This window comes from Talpa occidentalis, unplaced genomic scaffold (assembly GCF_014898055.3).
Source record: "Talpa occidentalis isolate TD23 unplaced genomic scaffold, MPIMG_talOcc4v2.1 talOcc4.11, whole genome shotgun sequence".
Lineage (NCBI taxonomy): Eukaryota > Metazoa > Chordata > Mammalia > Eulipotyphla > Talpidae > Talpa > Talpa occidentalis.
In genome coordinates this window covers 50089997-50114540 of record NW_023601104.1, presented here as the reverse complement: position 1 = coordinate 50114540, position 24544 = coordinate 50089997, and the positions used below count along the sequence as shown (strand labels likewise).

The window sequence follows — 24544 nt, the reverse complement described above, 5'->3', positions numbered from 1 at the left end:
TACTCATTTCTCACTGAGGCATTACCATTCTCCATGTGCTTCTGTCTACCTTATATGGTGACAGCGCCATAGGTGCGTGGTGAGCCACCGCTGCCTGTGCTGTGCTTGGAGGACGAATGCTAGACATGCATTAAGAAGACTCAGCTCCACCCTTTACCAGCTATGACCCTTAGAGAAGCCACTTCATTCCTATGGCTTCCCACTTCAGGAAGCAAGGGTATAAGACTAGTTGAGCTCCAGGGACACTTCTAAGTCCAGCATACTAAAATTGTGTGTCCTGCCTCTGTTTCCTTTCCTTCATCCTCATTTGGAGGGGAATATACTGTGCAAATGCTGCCAGTCACTGGGCAGGGACTCAGCAAAGTCATCTATCTGTTCTTTTTCTTCCACTGGGAACAATTATCATAGAAACCAGTCTATTTGTTTTCTTTAAGTTTTACTAATGAAAGTTTGTTTTCCAAACCCTGGAGGCTTTTCATAATGTAGGTCTTTCCAATGTAGGCATTTAACCAGAATGCATCCAGTTGTCACTCATGTCCCTCTGCTCTTGTTCTGTTGATTGTGTGACTCTTGTCTGGTTGTTCATAGGAAAACTTCAGACAAAATCAAAGTTACATGACCATGAAGAACATTTTCCAAAGGAAGATATGGGCTCCAGATTGCTTATTGTCCATTCAAAAGTTCTCTTATTAGTTCAGTCAGTCAAAACACCTGGGTGTCTGTTATATGCAAGTCACTATGTGGAAAGCAAAGGTGCTCATACTGACGTGATCTCATGTGCCAGATCCTATCCCATGTACATCAATTCTTATTGAATCTTTAAACAGCCTATAATGCAGGCATTTATCATGGAATCCTGTTGTTTTGTCCCCTCTTTTGACTGTAGAGACTGTATACTACTACTTTCCCAATCATTTACCTAATTTTGGGGGTTAACTATTATGTGCCAGGCACTAGGGATACAACCGAATAAGATAGCCAGTTTGTCTAACAGAACTGTCAATTATCATGCCTTACCTACTTCCACCCACGTGACCCAAGCCACGCCCATCATGAAACTACTTGTCTTTTTTGACAGTGATTGGGCTGGGTGTTGGGAGCATGACGCAGGTAAGACAAGTGAGAGTCCTTCTGTGCTCTATGATCCCATTCTGGTTGCTGGAAAAAAGATGGCTTTTCTTCACTCATTTGAGCCCTAGATTCAGACATGTGAGATACCTACTCCACGATGTTTTATAAAACAATAGAATATCCTCTTGCTTAAGCTATTAGTTTGAACCATATGCAATTGGCATCTTTGCAGTTTGGATGTCAATAATTTCAATGAGTTTGAATTTCTGCTATTTACAATGGAAAGAGATCTTACTAATACAATGGAAAGAGACCTTACTAATGAGACCTTACTAATAGTCTGGTTATCTGCAACTCAGGTGAAGGAAAGGAGGCTAGGCGTTTCTATTTACCTAAGGTCATTCTGCTGTGAAGCATAGAAGAACTAAAACCCATGTGACTTCAAAGTCCATGTTCTGATTATCTAGTACAAGTTCCATAAAGTCAAACAAGGACTGAAGAGTCAAACAAGACTGCTACTCAAGGATTTGGTCCACAGGCATGTACGTTGTCAACAAACCAGTTTGCTACTGGTTCACAAGGCAGTAAAAAGTACTGAACCAGAATGTAAACCAACTATGTCACTGAGCACACTCTCATTAGCTGACATTTTTCTTTTTAATACTAAGATTCTGGTGCAAACTCCTTATCCCCTCCTGGCCTGGCATTAAACCATTTTGCTGACTGCCACTGGAGGAACACACATCTAGAGGACCCTGGGGTTTGCTCCCTACTTCATGACCATCCTGTTGTCTCTGGGGACTCCCACAGAAGGCATGTCTATACCATGGGACACTGAACCCCTCTTTTGGTAGATATAACTGACTTCCTCAGGTCAGTTTTATCTGACCATTTGTTTGAACCAGGCTGGGCCAATCAGATTTTATCTAACAATATGGAAGCTTAAAAAAAAAGAAACAAAGTAACGAGGAGATGTTAGTTGCTGAGCTACAGAAATAGAGTAAGCTTAGAAACTCTTGTTTCCATGTCTCTGGAACTGCTATTGTTCTGGCCTTTCTGAAATGTGGCTGTTAAAGTCTGCCTCATGTTTTACAAGATTACTAGTATTCTTCCAAGTGAATTCCCTTTTTCTTAAATGAGCTAGAATTGGTTTCCAGAGGAATAATCCTACTGAAAAATATAGAGAAGACAAGCTGCTCATGACTCAGCATTTAATTTACAAAGTCAGGGATATGCTAGCCTAGATGAGGGCGTTCACCACAATTCCAGGTTTCGGTATTAGCTGAAGACACTGAGCGTGACCTGAGGCCCCACTGTGAAAGGAAAGAAATACGCACATAATCACTTACCCCTGGTTACTAAAGACTCTGACAAAGCAAATACATAATTGACCTTTGTCTGTTTACTGTAGATAAATGGAACCCAAATGAATGAATTCATGTAACATTAGGAATATTACTACTCAGGGGCCCCTGCACAGCATGTGCCCATCCAACTGGCTTTAAAATGGCACTGAGGGCTGCCTGCTAGGGTCCCCTCCCTGTTCAGAGAGCTTTCCTGTCCTTCTTATCTGACAATGAATCTCTTTCAAAAAAATAAACAAAACAAAACTGGCATTGACCATTTGCTCCAGGAAAACAAACATCCTAGCCAGTTAAAGTCAAACAACGATTCAACTGATTTTGGAAAAAAAAAAAAAAAGGAGACCTGAATCCTTTTGTGATTCTGCTATGTCTTTTTAGATGCAATATTTGGTTAAAAAAATATGTGGATGTCCCTGAGATCATCTCAGTATTTGAGGTTGCAAGTCCTGGTAGAAACTGTCCCTTCCAACTTGATGAAGAAAGCTGTGAAAATGGATGTTTGAAGCTGGGAAGGCCGCATTGAGCGGCAGCCGGACAAAAACGTGAGTCTGGTGCTCTTACTTCAGGAGAGGAAAACCAATCCTGGAAGGTGTTAGGTGAAGCTTCATAAGCTTGACACTTGCATCATTTATTTCTGAATCCAGAACAGTTGTCTCCTACCATCTGACCTAGAATGTCTGCCATCTTGGTTCTGAATGGGTTAATCTATCTTTAGAGGGTATCCAGATACTTCTAAGATAAGTTTTGCATTCTGTTGCTCTTTCTATTTAAAAATTAAAATGCTTGTAGTAATAGTTATCCCTACTAGTATAGCCAACATGATCACCTATAAATGCTTTCTGAATTAAAGAAAATTTGAACCTGAGATTCAAATATTCAACTATCCATGACTATAATTCTCCACATTTAAGACCTCTTCTAAGAGAGTCTCTTTGAAATCTAATGATTTAGGCAGAGTTTTTTTCTTAATTGTATTGCTGGACATATAGTTGGCATAATCTATAAGACTCTCAACATGATATCCTATATCCAGTATTTTTTATTGTACTAAATTTCAGGGCTAATTTAAGTTTAAACTCTTTATTTTAGAAAATCAGTAACAGCAACTAATTAGCACATCTCATTCTGGATGTATTTGCCAACCAATTTCAGAGACTCATTTGCCTGTTAAGAGATTTTATTGAACACCAGCACCACAGACTCTCCTTTTTTTCTAGTAAACAGCTCATGCTTATTATCTTATTACAGGAATGCCACTGGTTAAATCAGGCTCTGAATATAAATAGCCATATTACTGCCATCAGACATCAATGTTTATTTAGTGGCTGTGAGTCATGCATACCTCTTTGATCGGGTTTGGAATGAGCCGTTGCAGTTTTTGTTCAAAAAGGTTATTTGCAAAGGCTACAGAAGTATCAGTTAGATTAAACATGAAATTAATCAGTGTGGAATTTTATCAGCCATTTCTGCCACCAAACACCAGGTGTCAAGAGCATGTGCAAATGAGGGCTAAACATAATGAAGCTGGGGGACAGCTTAGTAGGGAGGACAGAAAGGATTCCAAGAGGTCTCCCAAACTCAGGGAGAATAGAAAGGATGGAAGGGAGGAAAAGAGGGCAGAGGGTGAGAGGAAGGCAGGCCTGTTGTGCCACCTGAAACTCCTTGGCAGCTTCACATGTTCCCCAGCACAGTATGTGGGTGAGAGTCAGGTGACCTAGAACAGAGTTAAGCTGAACTCTGCCCTGCCCCGTGATCTTTGGAAACCTATTTAGTGTATACACACATTACCAAGCCACATGCAAGATGTGATAAACTTGCACAAAAGCAGATGGAGGTGCATTTTCTACCTTAACATTTCTTTAGACTAAATCATCAGAAAGGTAGACCCATTATAACAGTCATATGGTTTTAGTCCATGAAGCTATGTTGATGGAAGCAATGTGGCCCTTTAACTGGAGGGCTCACTTAGACCAGGGTTCATTCAGCAGTTGGTGGCTACTCCAGATTGTCAGGGACATGTGCTGAGAGAGAGACTTGTGAATAATTCAACCATACTACTTAGTACTATGATGGTTGCCTCTGGAAATTCCTCATGACATCTCCGCAACCTGGTTGTTACTCTGCTCAGCAATTCTGCAAAAAGCCTCATTGTTTCCCAGGCCCCACAGTTTTCCAGCTTCTGACTCCCCAGTCCCCTGTTCCTCTTACTCAGCAGATGATCTAGCCTTCCCAGCACATTGAAAATAAATGTACATACATTCACACTCATTCTCTCCCTCTCCCTCATTTCCATGACAGGGAGTGCCCTTCCTCTCAGAACAGGCAATCCTTGTAGCCGTGTTTTGGAGCCAATTTCTTTTCAGAGTCCCTTTTCCAACCAGAGTCTTTCGTTTCTTTCCTCCCAATTAGCTTTTCCCATCAGCAGATAAAAGTACTCCATCTTTCCAAATTAAAAAATAAAATCCTTCTTTGACAGTTCCCCTCTTCAGGAATCTTCCTTCCCTGTCACTGACAAGCTTCTTGAAAGAATTGTCCACAGAGTTCTCACTTCCTCAGGTGGTACTCTACCTGGGGGCAGGTTTTCTGGGAGTCGCTGACACAGAGATTTGCATGGTACGGTGTACAGGTGGTGTAGGGGTTGTTCTGAGACATACCCTTGGGAGGAGAATGAAAGAAGCAGGATTGGCCAGATCCAATTCTGGGGGACTCGAGGGCTGGATGATCTTTAGATGATTGGAATTGAGGCAAAGGGACAGGTCTTTGTAACCCCACATGGACCAGTCACTGGATACGCAGGGTAGGTGAGCTGAGATAGGCCAGGCAGCTTCTCAGCCACCAATAGGCAGCCGTCCCAGCTGTTGGGAAGTTAGTGCTTCAATCCCAGAGAGTAGCTCTGGGTGGCACAGCCTAGCACTTACTACTGAGCCTTCGATAACCCGACTTACCCCGTGTTCCAGCCCCCACCTACCTTCAACTGCTTTTTGGGGCTTTCCATCCAGACATCACACTGCAGTCAATTAATCCTTTCAAAATGTAACTTTCATCACTTTCTGTCACCCCTCTCACTCATTCCTATGGTTCTTTGTCTCTGTCAGTGAAAGAGAAGAGGTAACCTGTGAGATAAAGTCCTTTCCTTTCTCTCTTTTACGGATTACTTCAGAGAATGTTTGCTCTTTGCAGCGCTTCTAAAGAGTCTTGTGTGCTGAATAAACACCTACTGAGTGACCCCCGCTGTCTCCGCCGCCTGCTGAGACAGGAGCAGGCGCAATGCTCCCAGCTGTCCAACTTGCTGCCTCTCCCTCATCCTCACTGCCCTGGGCTCCGTCTGTCAAATAAAGTGTGACCATAATTCTGCCCTCAGGCTTTGCTTTCTAGAGGACCTGAAAGAAAATAGTGTCCCCCCACCCCCCTCTTATTTCCAATAAGTTTTATAAGTGATTTCTAACTTCTAAGAAAGTCTTCAGTCTGCAGGTTTGCTCCCCTTACAAGCTATGTGCCACTTTTACCCTGGTGTGAGGCAGAACTTAATAAATACTAGCGGTCTATCGCAGGGTGCTGCTTAGAGTAATCGGGCTGCTTTAGAAAACACTGAAGAGCTAAGAACCCTTCCTAGATTGTGGCAATCCACACAATACCTCCCCCCGCCTTCTGTGCTGTTCTTCTAAAATTTCATGGATTTTAGGAGGTTTAAATGAGCAGTGTATGTAAAACAATTAGAGCTGTGCTAGGTATGTATTGAGCGAAAAACAAGATTTAGCTATCATCATTGTCATTATCCTCTCATGGATTTCCCCCCTCCTATTTCTTTTCCCCCATCTCCTGAGGGTTAAAACAGCTTAAAAATATTTAATTTAAAATTGAGTAAATTCCATTTTCTCTACCTAGTATTCCTAGGAAACAAAATACAATAGAAATCTAAGTGGTCATTAACCTAAAAATTGGTACTGCAGTGGTGAGTTATTTAGTGTCTGTGTGATGTTTTTGTGGATACAAAACACAATTTAAACCTTGAGATTTTAGAATTAATATGCACTGTAGGAAGGTTAAAAAGTAAAAACAAATCTCTTTTTCCTTAAACTTTCATGGTCAAATTAAATTATTATTTTACAAATATTTATAATAAATCCAGGGAGTTACTATTAGCAGGCAGACTGAGGGGTACTGTGGGACCCCCAAACTTATAGTCTCTAAAGGGGTCTAGCCGTCATGTACACAAAGTATACTTAGTATAAAAGAACTTTAATAGAATTAGTGTACGTAAAGAAGAAAAGGATAATAATTTCCCAGTGAAACACCCAAAATTACACATGCCTTTTGAGTAAATGCCCAGCCAAAGAGGGTTGGGCCAAAGTGGGGCTACTGAGGCCTGAAAGCTTGCCACTAGTCTAAGAAACCTTCTGCCAGGGAACCATATGAACCATAGGAAAGGGGCAGAGGGGCTAGGCAAGTCTGGGATGAAAGGAACAAAATTAAAGTACAAATCAAGATAAAGGCTGCCATTGTCAGCCTCCCCACGGGTGTCTTCCCCACGTCTCCTTCAAGTCACCTATGTCCCTGGAGCAAGTCCAAACCCGAGAAGCAAGCGAGGCCTTCTTCTCTGTGTTTCTCTCTCCCAGGTCTCTCCTCTGTGTGTTTCTGCAAGCAGTTCCTCTTGAGCCCACCTGCCTTCCAAGTTATGTAGCTTCACCTGCCACTCAGCTCCGGCCCTCATTAGGTGGGACAGGGAATATTTTACAACCCCCTTTTATGGAGGTGCTTCTGTTGTGTTATTTGATTATAGCTTGATTGACTAATTGAACAGACCTAAACCAATTCCCTAAAACAATCTGTCTTGTTTACATCTTCATTTATAAAGTTCCCTTGAATGTTATACACTGCAAATTGTATATATCTCATTTTCAAAAGCCACCGCTACTGGTACCCTGCCTGCCAAAGCCTTCTTGCTCTAATAAACCTGGTTAACCATGTGGTCCACCTCAAGTTAATCATATATATTCCAATTTTGCTTACAAACTCTGCATTCTGTTTTTATATTTATATTCTACATTTCAATGGAAAATATAATGCAAAAAAAGACTTATACATTTTAAATTAGAATCAAAGATCAAATCCATCAAATTCACTAAAAATCTCTTAAACCTCTTAAACACTGCAAATACTTAAAATATAAAATATATACAGATCACTCAACATATGAACAATCAATAGCATGGTTTGTTTTATCATCTCTACGTTTAATTCTAAACATCCTATTGTTGACAGAGAGCTTCTACCATCTCAACCAAGTTGGGTTTACTTTTGGCCAAAAGTTTTGGCTGGGACACGGTTGTAAGGTCTGAGTTCCAGGGTGCCTCTCAGCACTGAAGGAGATGCTGACTCCTTTTAAACAGCCACAGTGATGACAAGGAACTCCTTGTTCATGCTCCACAAAAGGGGTTATTTTCACAGTTGACCTTCTGGCATAAAATTAGACCATTATCCAATTCATCCTTCTTATTGGAGCCTGCTGCTCTAGCTAGTTTACCTCTTGATTGGAGTTAATTAATCTATTTATTCTGATTAATTTGGAATTTTTTCTCACTTACTTTTCATGTTTGAATATTGACCACAATCCTAAAGGGATTTATACTACCAGGCACATTTGTTATTGTTTGTGGAAGAGAAAGAGAAAAAATACATTGAGCGTAATTTAGGTGCTATACATATATTATTACGTGTGTGTGTGTGTGTGTGTATAAATTTATTTCACCTTTTCCACAGTTGTGTGAAGTTGTGTGAAGTTCCACAGTTGTAGGTACAGTTATGACCATTTGACAGATGAGGAAACTGAGGCTCAGGAAATTCAGTAGCAATTAAGTTGCAAAGCAGGGATACAAGTCAAGTTTATGATGAAATCCATAATCTATACTTTATGAGAACTTCATGTACGCCCCCTGGCATTTCTAGCTAGTTAATAAGCTTGGCCACATGAGTGGCTGCCTCTCCGGGTTACCTTTTTATAAAAATTATTTTCCTACCAACTTTTTGTAAGAAACCCAGGCATGAAAAGTTTGGGGTCATGGCTACGAGTTGGCCATTTGACACTTTTTCTTCCCCTCTGTGAGGCCCACATTAGTGGGCCAGATGGTGACCTTGTAGACAGACCTGAGACCTTCCAGGCATGAGCCTATAATTCTTTACGATGGCTTTTGCCTAAGAGATCCCTCCCTACCCCACCCTCTCTTTCTCTCTCCCCTCCCCACTACTTATTTTTTTCTATTTTTTAAAAACTTAAGCTTATGGAATATTTATAAGAATAGAAACCCTCCATGCCCCCTTCATGTTTGACAGGTGTTAATATTTTACCCTATTGGCTTTATCTCTCTCTAACGATTTAAAAGTGTGTGGCACATTCCTAAATTCTTAGTGTGTATGTCCTTAGATAGATACTCGCTTACACAATCACAGTTCACTCATTAAATAAGGAAAATTTGAAATGGACATAATGTTCTAATCTAATCCAATTATGAATTAGTGAAGTTTTGTAAATTTGCTCCAATATTCAATACAGAAATCAACATTACATTTGCTTATATGGCTTTTTATTTTTTTATTTTTTAAATTTTTTTATTTTAACATTTGTCATTTTTTTAGTTTTTTAGACAATATTTGTTCCCCCCCCCCCCGATTGAGTCCCCATAGAATTTCCTTCCCAAGGTACCCGTGCACCATCACCACAGTCCCCTGTGTTCCTCCCTCACTCCCTCTGATCCCTCTCCCTTCTCCTCCCCTGCAGTATGTCTCTGGCAAGAAGATGTGGTATATATACACAATGGAATATTATTCAGCAATCAAAAAAGATAAACTCATGCCATTCACGGCAATATGGATGGAGCTAGAAGGAATTATGCTCAGTGAAATAAGACAGAAGGAAAAAGAAAAATATCGGATGGTTTCACTTATAACAGGATTATAGGGAAACCAAATAAGGCATCAATATTAAAAAATAATAACAGTACAAAACACAACAAATCAAAAACAGACAATTATATGGCTTTTTAAATTTCATTACCTGGCGGCCTCCCTGGTGGTGCAGTGGGTTGAGTGCAGTACAGTGAAGCTGTCTGCAGTGCCAGTTAGATTCCTGGCCAGCCAGGGAGATACCCACATGGCCCAGCAGACCTCTCCTGTCTTGCCCGCTGCTCCCCTTAGCAGTGCTTTCAGTCACTCTACCCATTCTGCCCCCAGCTCTGTCTCTGGTGAATTCTCACACCCTACCTCACCTCTGGTCTGTACCCCAGTTCTGGTATAAATAAAAATAAATCTTTAAAAAAATAAATTTCATAATCTGGAATGATCGCCCATGATCTCTGTCTTTAATGCCATTGACTTTTTTGGTAAGTATAGGTCATATATTTTCTAGGATTACCCTCAACTTGGGTTTGTCTGATGTTGCTCATGATTAGATTCAGGTTATAGCTTTTAGCAGGAATCCTACATAAGCGATGTTGTGTCCTCCTCTGTACATTCATGAGGAGACGCTTGATATTGGTTTGATCCATTAGGATGTTAGCTTCAGTCCGTCAGTTGATTAAGGTTATATTTGCCAGATTTTTCTACTGCAAAGTTACACTTTTCCCTTTGTAATTAATGAATAACTTGTGGCGAGATTGTGTAAATAAACTCTTTACATACTTATTTCTACTACTTTTATTATTCATTAATAATTCTCACCTGAGTCAATTATTACTGTGATGACTGCAAACTCTTGATTTTTTCTAACTCCACTATTTTCCTATCTTCATTCCTTTGCATTTTTTTTTTTTTTTTGTAAGGGAGGACTTACTGGTATCATTAATTATCAGTATGACCTAATGGGCTCTTAGTTTTTTTACTCTTTACTGTGATTATTAATTTTGATGTTAAAATTGTTTCAGATTTGACTAGTAGAAATGCCTTCAAGCTAGTTCTTGAATTCTTTTGACATGTCCTTAACATTTTTTGAGCACTTGCTTACTTTCTGATCTAAGATAGTTCAGACTAATCTTTTGTGCTTTTTTTTGGCCTGAGAACTGAATCAGTCATTTCTCAAAGGAGTTCTGGTTTTACTTTTAGTTGGGACTGGTATTTACAAACCATAATTTTGTTGCTAGGGGTCTTTATTGCTACTGGACTGTCAAAGGCTCTAAGTGTTCTCAGCACACAGACCTAAGAAACATACATATTTTTTCATATCTATAGTAAAAACTATAAACTCATACTGTATCTAGTTTCAATCCAACAACACAGGATTCTTTCCAGCCTTCTCCTTGCATTTGTTTGTCTTCTCCTCTGCATTTGTTTGTCTTCTCCGAAAGTGAGGAAACTGGTTCTCAACATTTTCAAAGTATTAATTCATTTTCCCAGTCCTTAAACACTGAGAAAATAATTTCAGAATTACTTAACCATACCACTTAGAAAAATTTGCATACTAAAGTGGAATTCAGTATTGGCTTGCAGTTCTTTTGTCTTTCGATCAAGGCTATATAGGCAAAGAATTATGTTCAAAAGTTATTTGGGTGGTTTTAATTTTCTTTAGTCCATATATGGACTATGTGGTTTATCTGAGATATAGTAAGCTCCTTTGTTTCTGTTTGTATTCCATTTTTGATTTCTCACATACCTCTATTCTTGGTGGTTTTACTTTATGTTTTTGAGTAAATAAAAGTTGCATAATTCCAAAGACAAAATAATACTTAAAAACATATTCCAAGAAATTTTACTCCTTTGTCACGTGCTGTTTCTACCCACTCTGTGGATAAACTCATTAGTTTTTTGTTTATTTTTACCATGTATTTTTTTCCAGCACAAGGAGATCCACGTACATATTCTTATCTATCCTTTATTCTCTTATGTAAAAGGTGGTATACCATCTATATACTCTTTCTTCACTTTGTAACCTACCTCTATATTGTGTAAATCATGCCATAGCATTTCACAGAGATCTTCCTCGTTCTTTTTTTATAGCCATACAGTACTCCAATGACTGGATATGGCACCGTTTATTTAACTACTCTCCCATGCCTGATAATTTATGTTTGCCACCAAAATTTTGTAATTACAAATATTGCTATTATCAATGACTTTGCCAATATATCTTTTCCAATAGTAGAGGTACAGTTTCAGGGTAAAATGATACAAATAGGATTTCTGGGTCAAAAGTTAAACATAAGTGTAGCTTAGTTATTGTCAAATTCTGCATTTGAGGAAAGTATGAGTTGCTATTTTCCTACAGCCTTACCAGCAGAACATTTTGTCAAGATTTTTAAGTTTTGACAACCTGATTTAAAAAAAAGCTATTTCAGTATTGTTTAATTTGTATTTTTCTTATTGTTTTGAATTGAGCAAATTTCTACATATTTGTGAGTTGTTTTATGTATCTTTTGGTAAGTTATCTGTTTAGATATTTTGCTATCAGATTTTTACTCTTTTATTCCTCACTTTTTAGAGGGCTACATATAACATGTGATACATATACATATATATGACACATATATACTTAATTCTAATATTCCTAATAGACAAAGATCTTTCTGTATCTTTTCATCTCTATCTCCATCTTTATCTACTTTATTTTTATTTTTATTTATTTATGCATCCAAGAACTGAGGTGTAGGCCAGAGGTGTGGGGGAGGATGAGAGGATTCACCAGAGACAGAATGGGGAGCAGAACAGGTGGAAATACTGAAATACACTGCTAAGGGGAGCAGCAGGCAAGATAGGAGAGGTCTGCTGTGCCATGTTAGTTAGCTCACTGGCTGGGGATTGGATCAAACTCATGCTGCTGATGGTAGCTTGATAGCCCTGAGACTTTAACCCCTGCACCACCAGAGAGGTCCCTTTATCTTTTTAAAAGGACACAACTGTTTTACTTTTTCAACAAATTTTTATAGGAACATTGTTTTAGAGACACTTAATGACAGTGTCTTTGCCTGATAGAAACTCACATTCACCTTTGACTTCTCAGGCTTTGCTAAGTGACATGTTGCTCATCCAGCAGTTAAGAGACGATCCCCATTGGAAAGGAAGGAATAATTTCAAAGCAGGAATAACATTGAAACATGGACAGAAATGTTTTTAAGAGGTCCCCCAGTGATCTCAAGCATTCTGCAACAGTTTACCTCCACTGCCTTAATCTTCAGGTTGAGTCATAGGGCTTGTCTTAGGAAAGGACTAGAAGTGAAGCCTTGAGATTTCAGCTAATGGCAGCAGCAAGGATCCCTGTGGGTACATTAGGTGACAGATGTTTATATCATAGAACCAACAAATTTAATACCTGTATGAGAGCTTACAGATTACCTGGACTCAGAAACAATCTAACATGATTTATAGGCCGGAAACAGAGGCCCACCGAGTTAAGCAGCTTGCCCAAAGTCACAAACTTTTATGATCAATGCTATCTAATATGATTTAAAACTAAAAAGACTTTTCAAAAGTAATCCATGCTGAAACATCTGCATTCAGTAAGTTTTATATTTTAAAGGTGCCATCTTGTTGCTAAAGCAACAGTTCCTGCTCCAAAGCAACGGAAGTTCTGTATTCCAGAACTTACCAAAGGGGAGCAGAAAATTCGCTTTGTTGTTTTATGTTGTTTTTGTTGTTTTATGTTGTTTTTTACTGATACATTACTGATACAGTTTACTGATACAAAATTACTGATACATTTTTTCCAGCTTGTTTTTAGTCCTTAGTGTAACACACACTCTTCTGTAAGTAAAGGTTTCAATTCATTTTTAAAAAATAGATCTCTGTTTAAATAATTAGGTTTGGCTTTCTTTAGTTACATTCCAGTTTTAAGGGTACACCCTAATTAATTTAATTGGACTACTGTGTTTTCTAAGTCTCCTAGATCACTCATTCCTACCTAGATTAAGTCAATCTATTATGTTAGCATCTCCCAAACTGATAACCATAAGAGTGCTTGTCAGACATACATATTCAAACCCACTCTGACCTCCTAAAACAGATTCTTCCTACATGACTGGAAATCTGAAGTTTTAGCAATTTCACATAGTTGCAAATTTTGGAAAAGCCAATTCTGTATTAGTTTGGGGAGTTTAACTCTCAGTTGGTAGCTTCACCCCAAATCCTCTTACATGTAGATTATCCCTAGGCTCTGGGGCAATACCAGTAAAACTTTTTGGCCTATGGCAGAATCATAGAATAAATATAGAACTTCCTACTACAGGCAATTCATCAGCATGCTGGTAGCTACTTTGCAAGGGAGAGAGCGCCTCAGGATGATTAGGTATGTGTAGGCCAAATCAGTCACAGTACTTTATAGTGACAGCCACTCTTTAAGAAATGCAGGAGGCAATGGGTGGTCTGTTCTTCATGCTGCCATTACAGAGTTGGATGACAAAAGCAGTGATTCCTTCAGTCATCAAGGTTCGTTGACCACAGCACTTGATCAAGCACCAAGGCTGATTCAATGACGCCAACAATATTGGTGCTGTCATGAACAGGTTGATGTCCTGGTTGGCGACACTTGTCATCCCAATTGTCTTCCATTACTACTACCATGAGGGCTGCCTGCTTCAGCTGTTTGTGAATTCCCTCTTCTGAGTTCCATCTCTTATCTTTGAACATGATCCTCTTCCTTTTTAACACTTAAAATTTAATAAATGTTTTTAAGTGCTTATTTTGTTCAAGGCACTGTGGTGTAGGGGATAGAAAGGATGGAAAGCTACTAAGAAAAATAAATACTCAGCCAAGTTGTTGAAGTTTTTAAAATTCTAAAGCAACAGTTCCTGCTCCAAATAAACTTAAGTTCACTCGGGGTCGGGGTGGGGGAATAAAACAAATAAATAACCATTAAACTTGACAATGAGGGTAGACAGGAAAGGCAGGTTTAAAGCAAGCTTTTTTGTTGCAGTAATTAAAATCATTTGGTACTGATGTAGGAATAGACATATTAATGAAATTGAATAGTGAGCATATGATATAATTAATATGTGATAATAGTCTCATTTCAAATTGGTAGGGAAAATGCATATTACTCAATAAATTACATTTATTTAATTTATTTATTATATTTACTAGCAAGTTTTCTGAAAAATAAATTAGGCCAAATCTTTACCACATTCGTCACACCAAATTAATTCTAAGTGCATTAAGCATAAAAATTTAAATCATAGCTATATTAGAGAAAACACAGATAAATCTTCAGTCTACGGGCTTTTCCAGCATGAAACAAAACTTAGCGTCTTTTACTAAGGGTGATTTTCACTACATGAAATTCTAAAATATACCATAAATAAAGTAAAAAATTAATAACAATGAGAAAAATTTTGGGATCGTATATGATAGAGGACTGATATGCATAATATCCCAAAGCTCTTCTAATAGAAAGATAAAGAACTCAATAGAAGGATTAAAAAAAGACATTAATTGGGAGTTCATTACAGAAGAATTATAAATGGTTAATAGTCAATTGAAAATATTCTTCAATAATTAAAGAAATGCAAATTAAAGCATATTTTTTGCCTATGTGATTGGAAAGAATATTTTTTTTTCAGTGATTAAAGTTCTTTTTGTCACTAAAAATGACCTGTGTTTATATAAAATATTGATGTAATAACAGCCATTCACTTTCTTTTTTTTATAATAAATTTTATTTTTATATTCCCCATACAATTGCAACCCCCTTATTTTGACACCAATCCCTCCCCTCCCACCCCCTACCCCCTATAGAGTGTCTCTGGTTCATAGTTTTTTGTTGATTTTGATTTTCACTTTCTTATAGTTATTCATTTTCCTGGCCCCTTATTTAAGTTCTCTAGATTCCTGCTATGAGTGAGACCATCCAGTATTGTTCTTTTTCTTTCTGGCTTATTTTGCTGAGCATGATCCCTTCCAGCGCCATCCATGTTGCTGCAAATTGCATGTGTTTATCTTTTTTGAATGCTGAATAATATTCCATGGTGTATATGTACCACATCTTCTTGATCCAGTCATCTATTTTTGGGCATTTGGGTTGTTTCCAAAGCTTAGCTATTGTAAATAGTGCTGCTATAAACATAGGGGTGCAGGTGTTCTTTGGAATTGATGTTTCTGTGTCCTTTGGGCAAATACCTAGGAGTGGAATTGCTGGATCATATGGAAGCTCTATGTTTAGTAGGTCCAGAAATCTCCACATAGCTCTCCATAGTGGTTGGACCAGTTTGCACTCCCACCAACAGTGCAGGAGAGTTCCTTTTTATTCACACCCTCACCAACATTTGTTGTTGCTAGTTTTTTTTAATATGTGCCATTCTCACTGGTGTAAGATGGTATCTCATGGTAGTTTTGATTTGCATTTCCCTGATTACAAGTGATGTTGAACATTTTGGAAAGAATATTTTTAATTGAAGTAAAAAATTGGCATATAATTTCCAGAATAACTTGGCAACATTTGTTTGAAATGAAAATTTAGATCACAGTTTTATTCAATTAACTGTTCAGAGGTATATATACAAGGTCATATATTGTAGCACTGTTAATCATATGAAACACCAATAGCAATCAATAAGGTTAAATAGATTATCCAAATGATAGGCTAGAGTAAAAATGCTAAAAATATGATGAGATCAGCAATGGATGCTTGCTTAATTGAAAAAAGAATTATTTATTCATTTTTAATATTTATTTTTATTTTCTTACATCAGGGGTTATCTTTCTATACTTATTGTTTCCCTTAGGTGTAGTGTTCCCACCAATAATCCACCCATGTACCATCAGCGGGCTACCCATATCTACCTCTTGACTCTGATCACTCCCACTTGTCCCTTTCTGCAAGATGTAGATGGATGTTGGGCCCATGGGATTTGTCTTTTTCCTGGAACCATGTCCTTTTCCAAGGTAAAGACCTGGACTCCTGGACTGCAGTGGACCAGGCTGCTCAGATCCCCAGGAGCAATCAATCCCCTGTGAGGCAGGTAGCAAGGTAGTGGCGTTCAGGAACCTCTTGTAGGCCAGGTGTGTGGAGTGGTTCTCTGGACTCCTTGATTTTGGAAACTTCCTGTGGTATGGGAGAACTGTCTGTTTTTTCCAGACTGGTGTGGTCTCTGGGTTCTGTGCCTCCTCATCCACACAGATTGTAGTATCCATTCAGGGGATTGTCACATGACACTGCTTCTGAGTCTTATAATTCTGGCGTTGGGGAACCGTGCTCCCCACCAATGTCAGTGGAGAAGTTCCCTGGTGGGGACAGATTCTAGTAGGTGGTCAGTCCACCTTTTATCATCTCCTTTCGTGGTTTCCGGTCCTATCCTTGGTTCCCAGTCACATCTCTGATATTTTCCTCCCCCAGTTTGGAATGGAGGAAGCCTCATGCATATTGCACACATCCCTGGCCCAGAGGTTTGGTTCCCTAGGCCCTGGAGATGTAGGTGGAGCTCCTGAGAGAGGTCGCCACACCAGCTGATCTCATGGTCCTATCTCTGGTGGATCCGACAGTGCTCTGTTTGGGTCCACCCGGGTGATGAGTATATCCAGGGATTTGATCTGTCCATCTTGTCAACTGAAAGTCTGTAGCAGGAGTGTCTGTGTCAGGAGTGTCACGGCATTACAGGTGTCTTGCACCAATATGATTAAAGTGGGAATCAGAAAGGAGGGGACCCGCCCTCCACTTTCCCACCAACTTGGGCCACTCTACCCTGACTCCCAGGCTTAGGCCTGGAGTTGGGGGTGTGTTGGGGCCCCTGCCCGAGACCCAGGATGGTGGGGTGCCTGGCTTGTACCTCTAGCCCTATTGGGACTAGGGTCAGGCACAACCACGTGGAGGCTGAGCCTTCTATTCCCCTCCCCCCTGTGGGAGACCCCATGCAGAGGTGGCCCAGCCCCCACTCCCAGCTCACATGGAGATGGAGGCCCACTCCCCCAGCCCAAGACCCCAAGACCCCAGTGGCACAGGACTCACCCTGCCCCTAACCCTGCCTGTTGCCTAGGCCCCGTGCTGGGTGTTCTGGGGTCCCCTACTGAGACCCAGGCTGGTGGGGCTCAGGGCTTGTGCCACCCACCTGACTGGGCTTAATTGAAAAGAGATTAAATGGAAAATCATAAAAAATTCTGTATATATACTCTAAATACAGTATTTTCACATAAACAAAATGTAGAATTGTTCATCAATTTTTTGATATTAAGACAAGGCCTCTTCTTCGAATAAGGGTTTGCTGACTAAAGTTGTATTATGTTGTCTGCATAAGCCACACTTACAAAGTCTCTGTTCTCCTACCCAAACTTGCCTCCTACCTCTTTCTACCTAGTTCACATTGACCTTCTTTCTGTAGCTCCAGTTGCTAATCTCTTCCCATTACAAGGGCTCAACTCTTGTTATTCTCCCTCTTTTTTTCCTTTTCCCAACTCTTTGCATGGTTGATTCTTTCTTGTGCTTTACATTTCAGTCTAATGTGACTTCAAAAACGTCGTCTATGATGCCCCTATTTATATCAGTTAGGATAATTTTTCTTTCCAGTTTAAATTGACTTATGAAATATTGCCTAACCAGTCATAGATCTGGCCTGAGATTATACTGTAACCATGGTTTAAGTGATCAAAATCTATTTTCTCATTCTCACCCTACTTCCTTAGTGTTGACTTGATGCTTCGGTTCTCCCTAATGACTGTCAACAACTCATTCTAAGCCTGAATGTTGAGTCAAATACATATTAGCCCTGATAGTATTTACAAGATCTTGTGCTGATTTGTGTCAGGTAAAATTTTCCAGAAACAGAGCCTGAGCTAGGGATTTAGGTATAAATCATTTATAAGGGATTTAAATGTTCTTCATGAAATGCTCAGGAGACAACAAATCTCATACCACACCGTCTTCATACCATATCAAGTCTTCATACCATACAATGGTATGAAACTAGACAACAATAATTGGATAGAAACTTGAAAATTTACAAATATGTGGAAATTAAACAACATACTCCTGAACAACCTATAGGACAAAGAAGAAATCAAAGCAAAATTTCAAAAAAATCTTCAAACAAAAGAAAATGATACGCCAAAACATGAGATTCAGCAAAAGCAACTTTAAGAGGTAAGATTATAGTGATAAACACTACATTAAGGAAGAAGAAAGACCTTAAATAAACAACCAACTTTACACTTCAGGGAGCTATAAAAAGAAGAACAAAATAAGCTCAAGGGAGTCAGAAGGAAAGACACAACAAAGATCAAGCAGAAATAAATGGAGACTAGAAAGGCAACAACATAAAAGGGAAAGAAAACTAAGAGTTTTGCTTAAAAAAGATACAAACTGAAAAACTTTTAGCTAAACTAAGTAAGGAAAAGAAGATTCAAATAAGTAAATCAAAAAGAAAAGAATGCTTAGGAAATAAATTTAACCAATAAAGTGAAAAATCTGCTCACTCAAAATCATAAAATTTTATTTAATTTATTTTTTATTATTTTTATTATTTTATACATTTTTACATCATTTTTTATTTTTGCACAATGTATGCATTTTCATCTTGGTTATAGTCCCCATACAATTCCCATCACCTTTGTTTTGATCCTACTCCCTCCTCCCCCTGCCTCCTTGTAGTGTGTCTCTGGTTTATAGTTTCTTGTTGATTTTGATTTTTTCTTTATTATAATTAGGTTTTTTTCCTGGTCCCTTATTTAGGTTTTCTAAATTCCTGCTATGAAAATCATAAAATTTTAAAGAAAGAAGCTGAAGAAGACACAAATAAATGGAAAGATATTCCATGGATTGGAAACATCAATATTGTTAAAATATACACATTATCCAAAATAATCTACAGATTCAAGGCAATAGCCCATAAAAATTATATTATTCACCTTCTTTTTTCTTTTTTTACTTTCCCTATCAAAATTCTAATGGCATTTTCCACAGAAATAGAACAAAGAATCTTAAAGTTCATATGGAACCACAAATGAACTTGAATAGCTTAAGCAACCTTGACAATCAAAACAATAGGAGACATCATACCTTCTGATTTCAAATTATGTTATAAAACATAGTAATTAAAACAGTATGGTACTGGCATAAAAACAAATAGATCAATGCACCAGATAAGAGAGCCCAGAAATAAACCCATCCATATATACGTAACTAATTTTTAATAAAGTCACCAAGAATATACAAGAGACAGGGGAGTGTCTAGAATTAGTAGTTGAGAAAGCTGGATATGCATTTGCAAATGAATGAAATGGGGCTCTTTTGTTCACATTACACAAAAATCTATTCAAAAGAGATTAAAGACTTAAATGTGAGACCTGAAACTATGCAACTCCTAGAAGAAAACATGGGGAAAGCTCCTTGACATTGATCTTGGCAATGATTTTCTGATTTGATACCAAAAGTACAGGCAACAAAAGCAACACAAAAACACAAATAAGCAAGAGGGACTTTATCAAAGTAAAAGGATTTTGCACAGCAAAGGAAACAATCAATGAAATGAAAAGATGACTTACAAAATGGGGGAAAACACCTGCAAATTACATATCTGATCAGGACTTAATACCCCAAATATCTAAGGAACTTATGTAACTCAACAGCAAAAAGTCAAATAACCTGACTAAAAAATGGTCAAAGAACCCTGAATAGATATTTTCCAAAGAAAATATACAAATGGCCAGCACATGAAAAGACGATTGGCATTAATAATCATCATGGAAATGCAAGTCAAAACCATAATGAGAGGTCACCTCATATCCATTAGTATGGTTACTATAAAAATAATAAGTGTTGGCAAGGATGTAAGGAAAAGGGAACTTTTATAAAATGTTGGTGGATATGTAGTTGGTACAGCCAGAATGGAAATGTATGGAATTTTTTCCAAACCAAAATATAGAATTGTCACATGATCCAGCAATCCAACTTCTGGGTATATATCCAAAAGGATATATGAATGAAATTACTACCTTGAAGAAATATCTGCACTCCCATGTTATTGCAGTTTTAATCACAGTTGCCAGTGTAAGGAAACAACCTGTGTATCTGTCAATGGATGAATGGATAAAGAATATGTGGAGTGTTATTAAATTATTAAAAAGAAGGAAATCCTGCCATTTGCAACATGGCTGAACGTAAGACATTATGTTAAGTGAAATAAACTAGACAGAAAAAGACAAATACTCCACTCACATGTGAAATAAAAATAAGTCAAACTTGTAGGAACAGAGAGTAGAAGGGTGGTTACCAGGGGTTGGAGAGTGAGGGGGGAATGGGGACATGTTGGTCAAAGGGTACAGACATTCAGTTCTAAGATGAATATGACCTGGAGACCAAACATGTAGTATGGTGACTATGAGAGAGAGGGGGCAATTCTCTGGAGTTAGGGGTAGCTGTGAGCCTAAGCAGTCAATTCTCACATGAGCTTGAGGAGCTCTGCCAGATAAAGGACATCTCAACCAGGCATCATCGCCTCCACCACACCACTGGCCAGAAAGGCTGATATGCTAATTGAATTAAACCAGTCAGGGTCCACCTATGGAACTAGGTGGACTCAATTCCACCCAATCAACATTGTTGAGAAATTCATGGTAGTCCAAGTATGGGGTTGGGGGGAATAGATGTGATTAGGGACTCAACAAATGTTCACATACATCCTCTTCTTGATTATTTGTTGTTTTACCACTATTTTCTTCAGAGCACTTTCCACAGTCTGTAATTCTCTCATATATTTATTTATTGTCTGTCTGACTACCAGAATGCAAATTCCATGAGGATAGGAACTTATTTCTTTTGTTCACTACTGGAGCCTAAGACTCTAACATACATAATCGATTGCTTGCATTCCAGATAGGACTGTAGACATGCTATAGGTAAGATCATTCTAGACCAATGGTTCTCAAACTGTAATTCCTGGGCCAGTGGCATCAACATCACTTGAGAATTAGTTAAAAATCCAAATCCTCAGACCCTACTCCTAAACTAAGGAATCAGAAGCTCTGGGGATTGGACTCAGCAATCTTTGTTTAAAAGCCTGCTAAATGATTATAAAGTTTGAGTATCACTGCTCCAGACCAACTTGCCAAAAACATGACATTTATTACATAAGAGAAGATAGCGGTAAATATAAGGAAAATTTAGGACTACATTATTATGATAGGGCAACATATTAAAAATTTAAGGTAGTAGTAACTTATGTGTTATTGATTTACTTATACTTCTTTCAAATATAACGAAGAAAGAAATGTTTCCCTTTCTGATTTGGAGCCATTAGTTCCTTGTATTCTGAATACCTCTGTTGGAGTTTGGGAGGTAGGAATGGGTGGAGTTAACAGTGTTTTGATTTTTAAGACCAGGAGGGAGTGTGGCCCCTAAAAGCATTTCTGATTACCCCATCCTCTTCTTCATCCATAGGCAGCTCCTTGCCATACGCACAGTTAAAAACAAACAAGCAAGCCAACTTAATTTTTTTGCTTGGTTTTAGATTTCCGGAAATCTAAAGATAGTTCATAAAGATAGTGCAGATAATTCCTATATACCACCACACCCAGATTCCCCAATTATTAACATATTACATTTACATGGTATATTAGTCACAATTAATAAGCCGATACTAATGTAGTATTGTTAACTAAAGATTATGCACTATCCAGATTTCCTTCATGTTTATATAATGTTCTTTTTTCTGTTCCAGGATCCAGCCAGGATACCACATTGCATTTAGTCATCATATCTCCTTAGGCTTATTTAAACCATGACAGTTTCTCAGACTTTTCTTGTTTTTGAATCCTTTGACAGTTTTGAGGACGACTGGTTGGGTATTTTGCAGAATGTCTGTCAGTTGGATCTGTCTGATGTTTTCCTCACAATCAGACTGGGGTTATGATTTTGGAGAGGAAAATCACAGAAGTAAACTGCCATCTTCATCATATCACATCAAGGGTACATACTACCAACATAATTTATCACTGTTGAAGTTGATCTTGATCTGGAGCCTTGGCTAGGATAGTGGTGGAAGGAAGATGGATTTGTGAAATGTTACACAGGGAAGTTTTGGAACTGAACATTTCCTTAGGTTTTGGGAGGAGTGTTGGTGCAAAGGAAAAAGAGAGAGAGGAGCCACACCCTTTGCCAAGGTTCTAACTGAATACAAGAGTGACAAACACAGCTGAGAGGTTAGTGATCTGCCCAGGAAGAGAAATTTAGTCTGCCCTTGGAGCTGGGGGAGGGTCCCACAGGGGAGGCTTTTGGCTGCCCTGGGACAGGGTAGAGAATGTGATTGGCACACAGACCCAGCTGGGTGTATCTGCCACTCAGACCACTAGGACAGTCCATCCCAGAATGGCTTGTGCAGTCACCTGGAGATGACACCAGGAGTCTTTTAGGGCTATGGGCTCTGAGTTTAGGAGTATGATGGGAGGAGTCAGGGTATTTCTCACTATTCTACCAGCTGCTTCGTTATTTGGAAAAGTAGTAGATGTCTGAAGTCAGTTGGGACAATTGTGGCTGCTGATATTAGTTTCCTGGGGCTGTCATAGCAGCAACCCACAAACTAGGGGGCTCAGAAGACTGAAATCAAGGTGTCAGCAGTGCCACAGTCCCTCTGAAGATTCTAGAAAAGGATCTTTCCTTATTTCTTCCTAGCTTCTGGGAATGATTGCTCACTCTTTGTTGTTCCTTGACTTGCAGCCTCTTTATCACATGATGCTCTTCTGTGTGTCCGTGTCCCGAGTTCCCTATTCTTTTAAGGATGCGAGTCATACTGGATTTAAGGCTCACCTTCGTTGAGTATGACTTCATCTTAACTTCATTACTTCTGTGATGATCCTATTTCTGTAAATGGGTCAATTTTATACATTTTAGGTAGACATGGATTTTGGGGGGACATTATTCAACTAAGTATAGGGGTGATTGGCATTTTCTTTTTCATATGTATCTATTTCATTTAATTTTTGTTTGTATCCTATGTGCTACTTTCATGCTTGCAAAATACAAACAAAAATTTAAAAAATGCAATCTCCACAACAAATATGCTTGGTGAAAGGGCCAGAGCTGTTCTGGAACACAGAAGAAAAGGTACTTATCCCAAGGAGGCGCCCTGTGCCAGGAGTCTCCCTACACACCCATTTGAACCCTGTCAAAAAGATCAGAGGACTGTAGGGCAGAGGGGTGCCTGGGGGAAATGCCTGGGTATCTCTGCTCAGGCCAGGGTGGAGGCAAGGGACTTTTCTGTTTTGCTATAGGCCGGGCAGCTGGCTTGCTAGATACTGGGTTTACCCAAAGAGATCATTTAGACTCCCTGTGGCAGCACCCCCTTCCTGAGCAAACACAGGAGGGAAGCTGGAAAAGTATGAATGTGATAACTGAAGTCACATTCACCCTGGCTGGATAAACACTCCCTGGGAGTCAGCCGTTTCCCTGAACTTTCTTAGGTACCAGGCCCCCAGGGGGAGGTGATTTCTTTTCTGACAGCCACACCCCAGGTCGTCCTTTATTACTCACAGCACACGCTTCACTCTGCTTGGTTATGTTCCCCTGATGTTCTGCACGTCCCGCCATCCAGCAGTACGTGCTTACCCTTCCCCAGGCTAGCTGGACAGAACAACATCTCAACAACCAGTTCTAAAGGAGCAGCTGGGAATCAGGTTTAAATCTTGGATTTTCAGCATGACTGAGATAAAAATCCCTAAGACATTTGGGTTATGGGTGCCAGAGAGAGAAAGCAACCAAGGAAGAAAGAATGAATTAGTCTGTTTCACTTAGTCAAAAATTTTGCCTGCTTCCTTCAGAAAGCCCTGGTGTCTGATTTTTTTTTTTTTTAAAGTAAGATCATCCTGCTTGGAGGTGGGGGCTTTCAGTGGCTAGTTTTGGTTATTAAGAAACAAAAACAGAATCAGGTCTTTAAGGTGGGGGTTGTGCATTCTACAAGCCACTGTTCCTGGGCCTACAACTGTCTAGAATGTCAATATCAAGTTTAGTTCTACGTGACTGAGGCAAGGGCTTTCATTTTTTTTTTTTTCTACACAGCAATTTAACCCTTTCCTAGGGTAAAGGACTGCCATCGGATAAGAAATATTCTCCTCTTTCAAATAGGCTTCCTTTCGGGATTCACACCTAATCACCATCGACCAAGGGCTCTCAATTCTGAGTTCCCAGCACTTATGTCATCCCCATTTCACAAAAG

At 39.0% G+C, this 24544-nt stretch overlaps 1 protein-coding gene and 1 long non-coding RNA gene across 4 annotated transcripts in view; one reads left to right on the top strand and one right to left on the bottom strand.

Moving 5' to 3' along the window:
- The window catches only part of EGLN3 (egl-9 family hypoxia inducible factor 3), a 356054-nt gene that overhangs the window by 222936 nt on the left and 108574 nt on the right, over positions 1–24544 (top strand). The window lies entirely within an intron of this gene.
- Positions 2283–12668, bottom strand: LOC129144927 (uncharacterized). The gene is made up of 3 exons (XR_008549762.1): positions 12575–12668; positions 5404–5523; positions 2283–2384 (listed from the first exon to the last, which is right to left on the bottom strand). It is a non-coding gene; the product is annotated as an uncharacterized LOC129144927 (long non-coding RNA).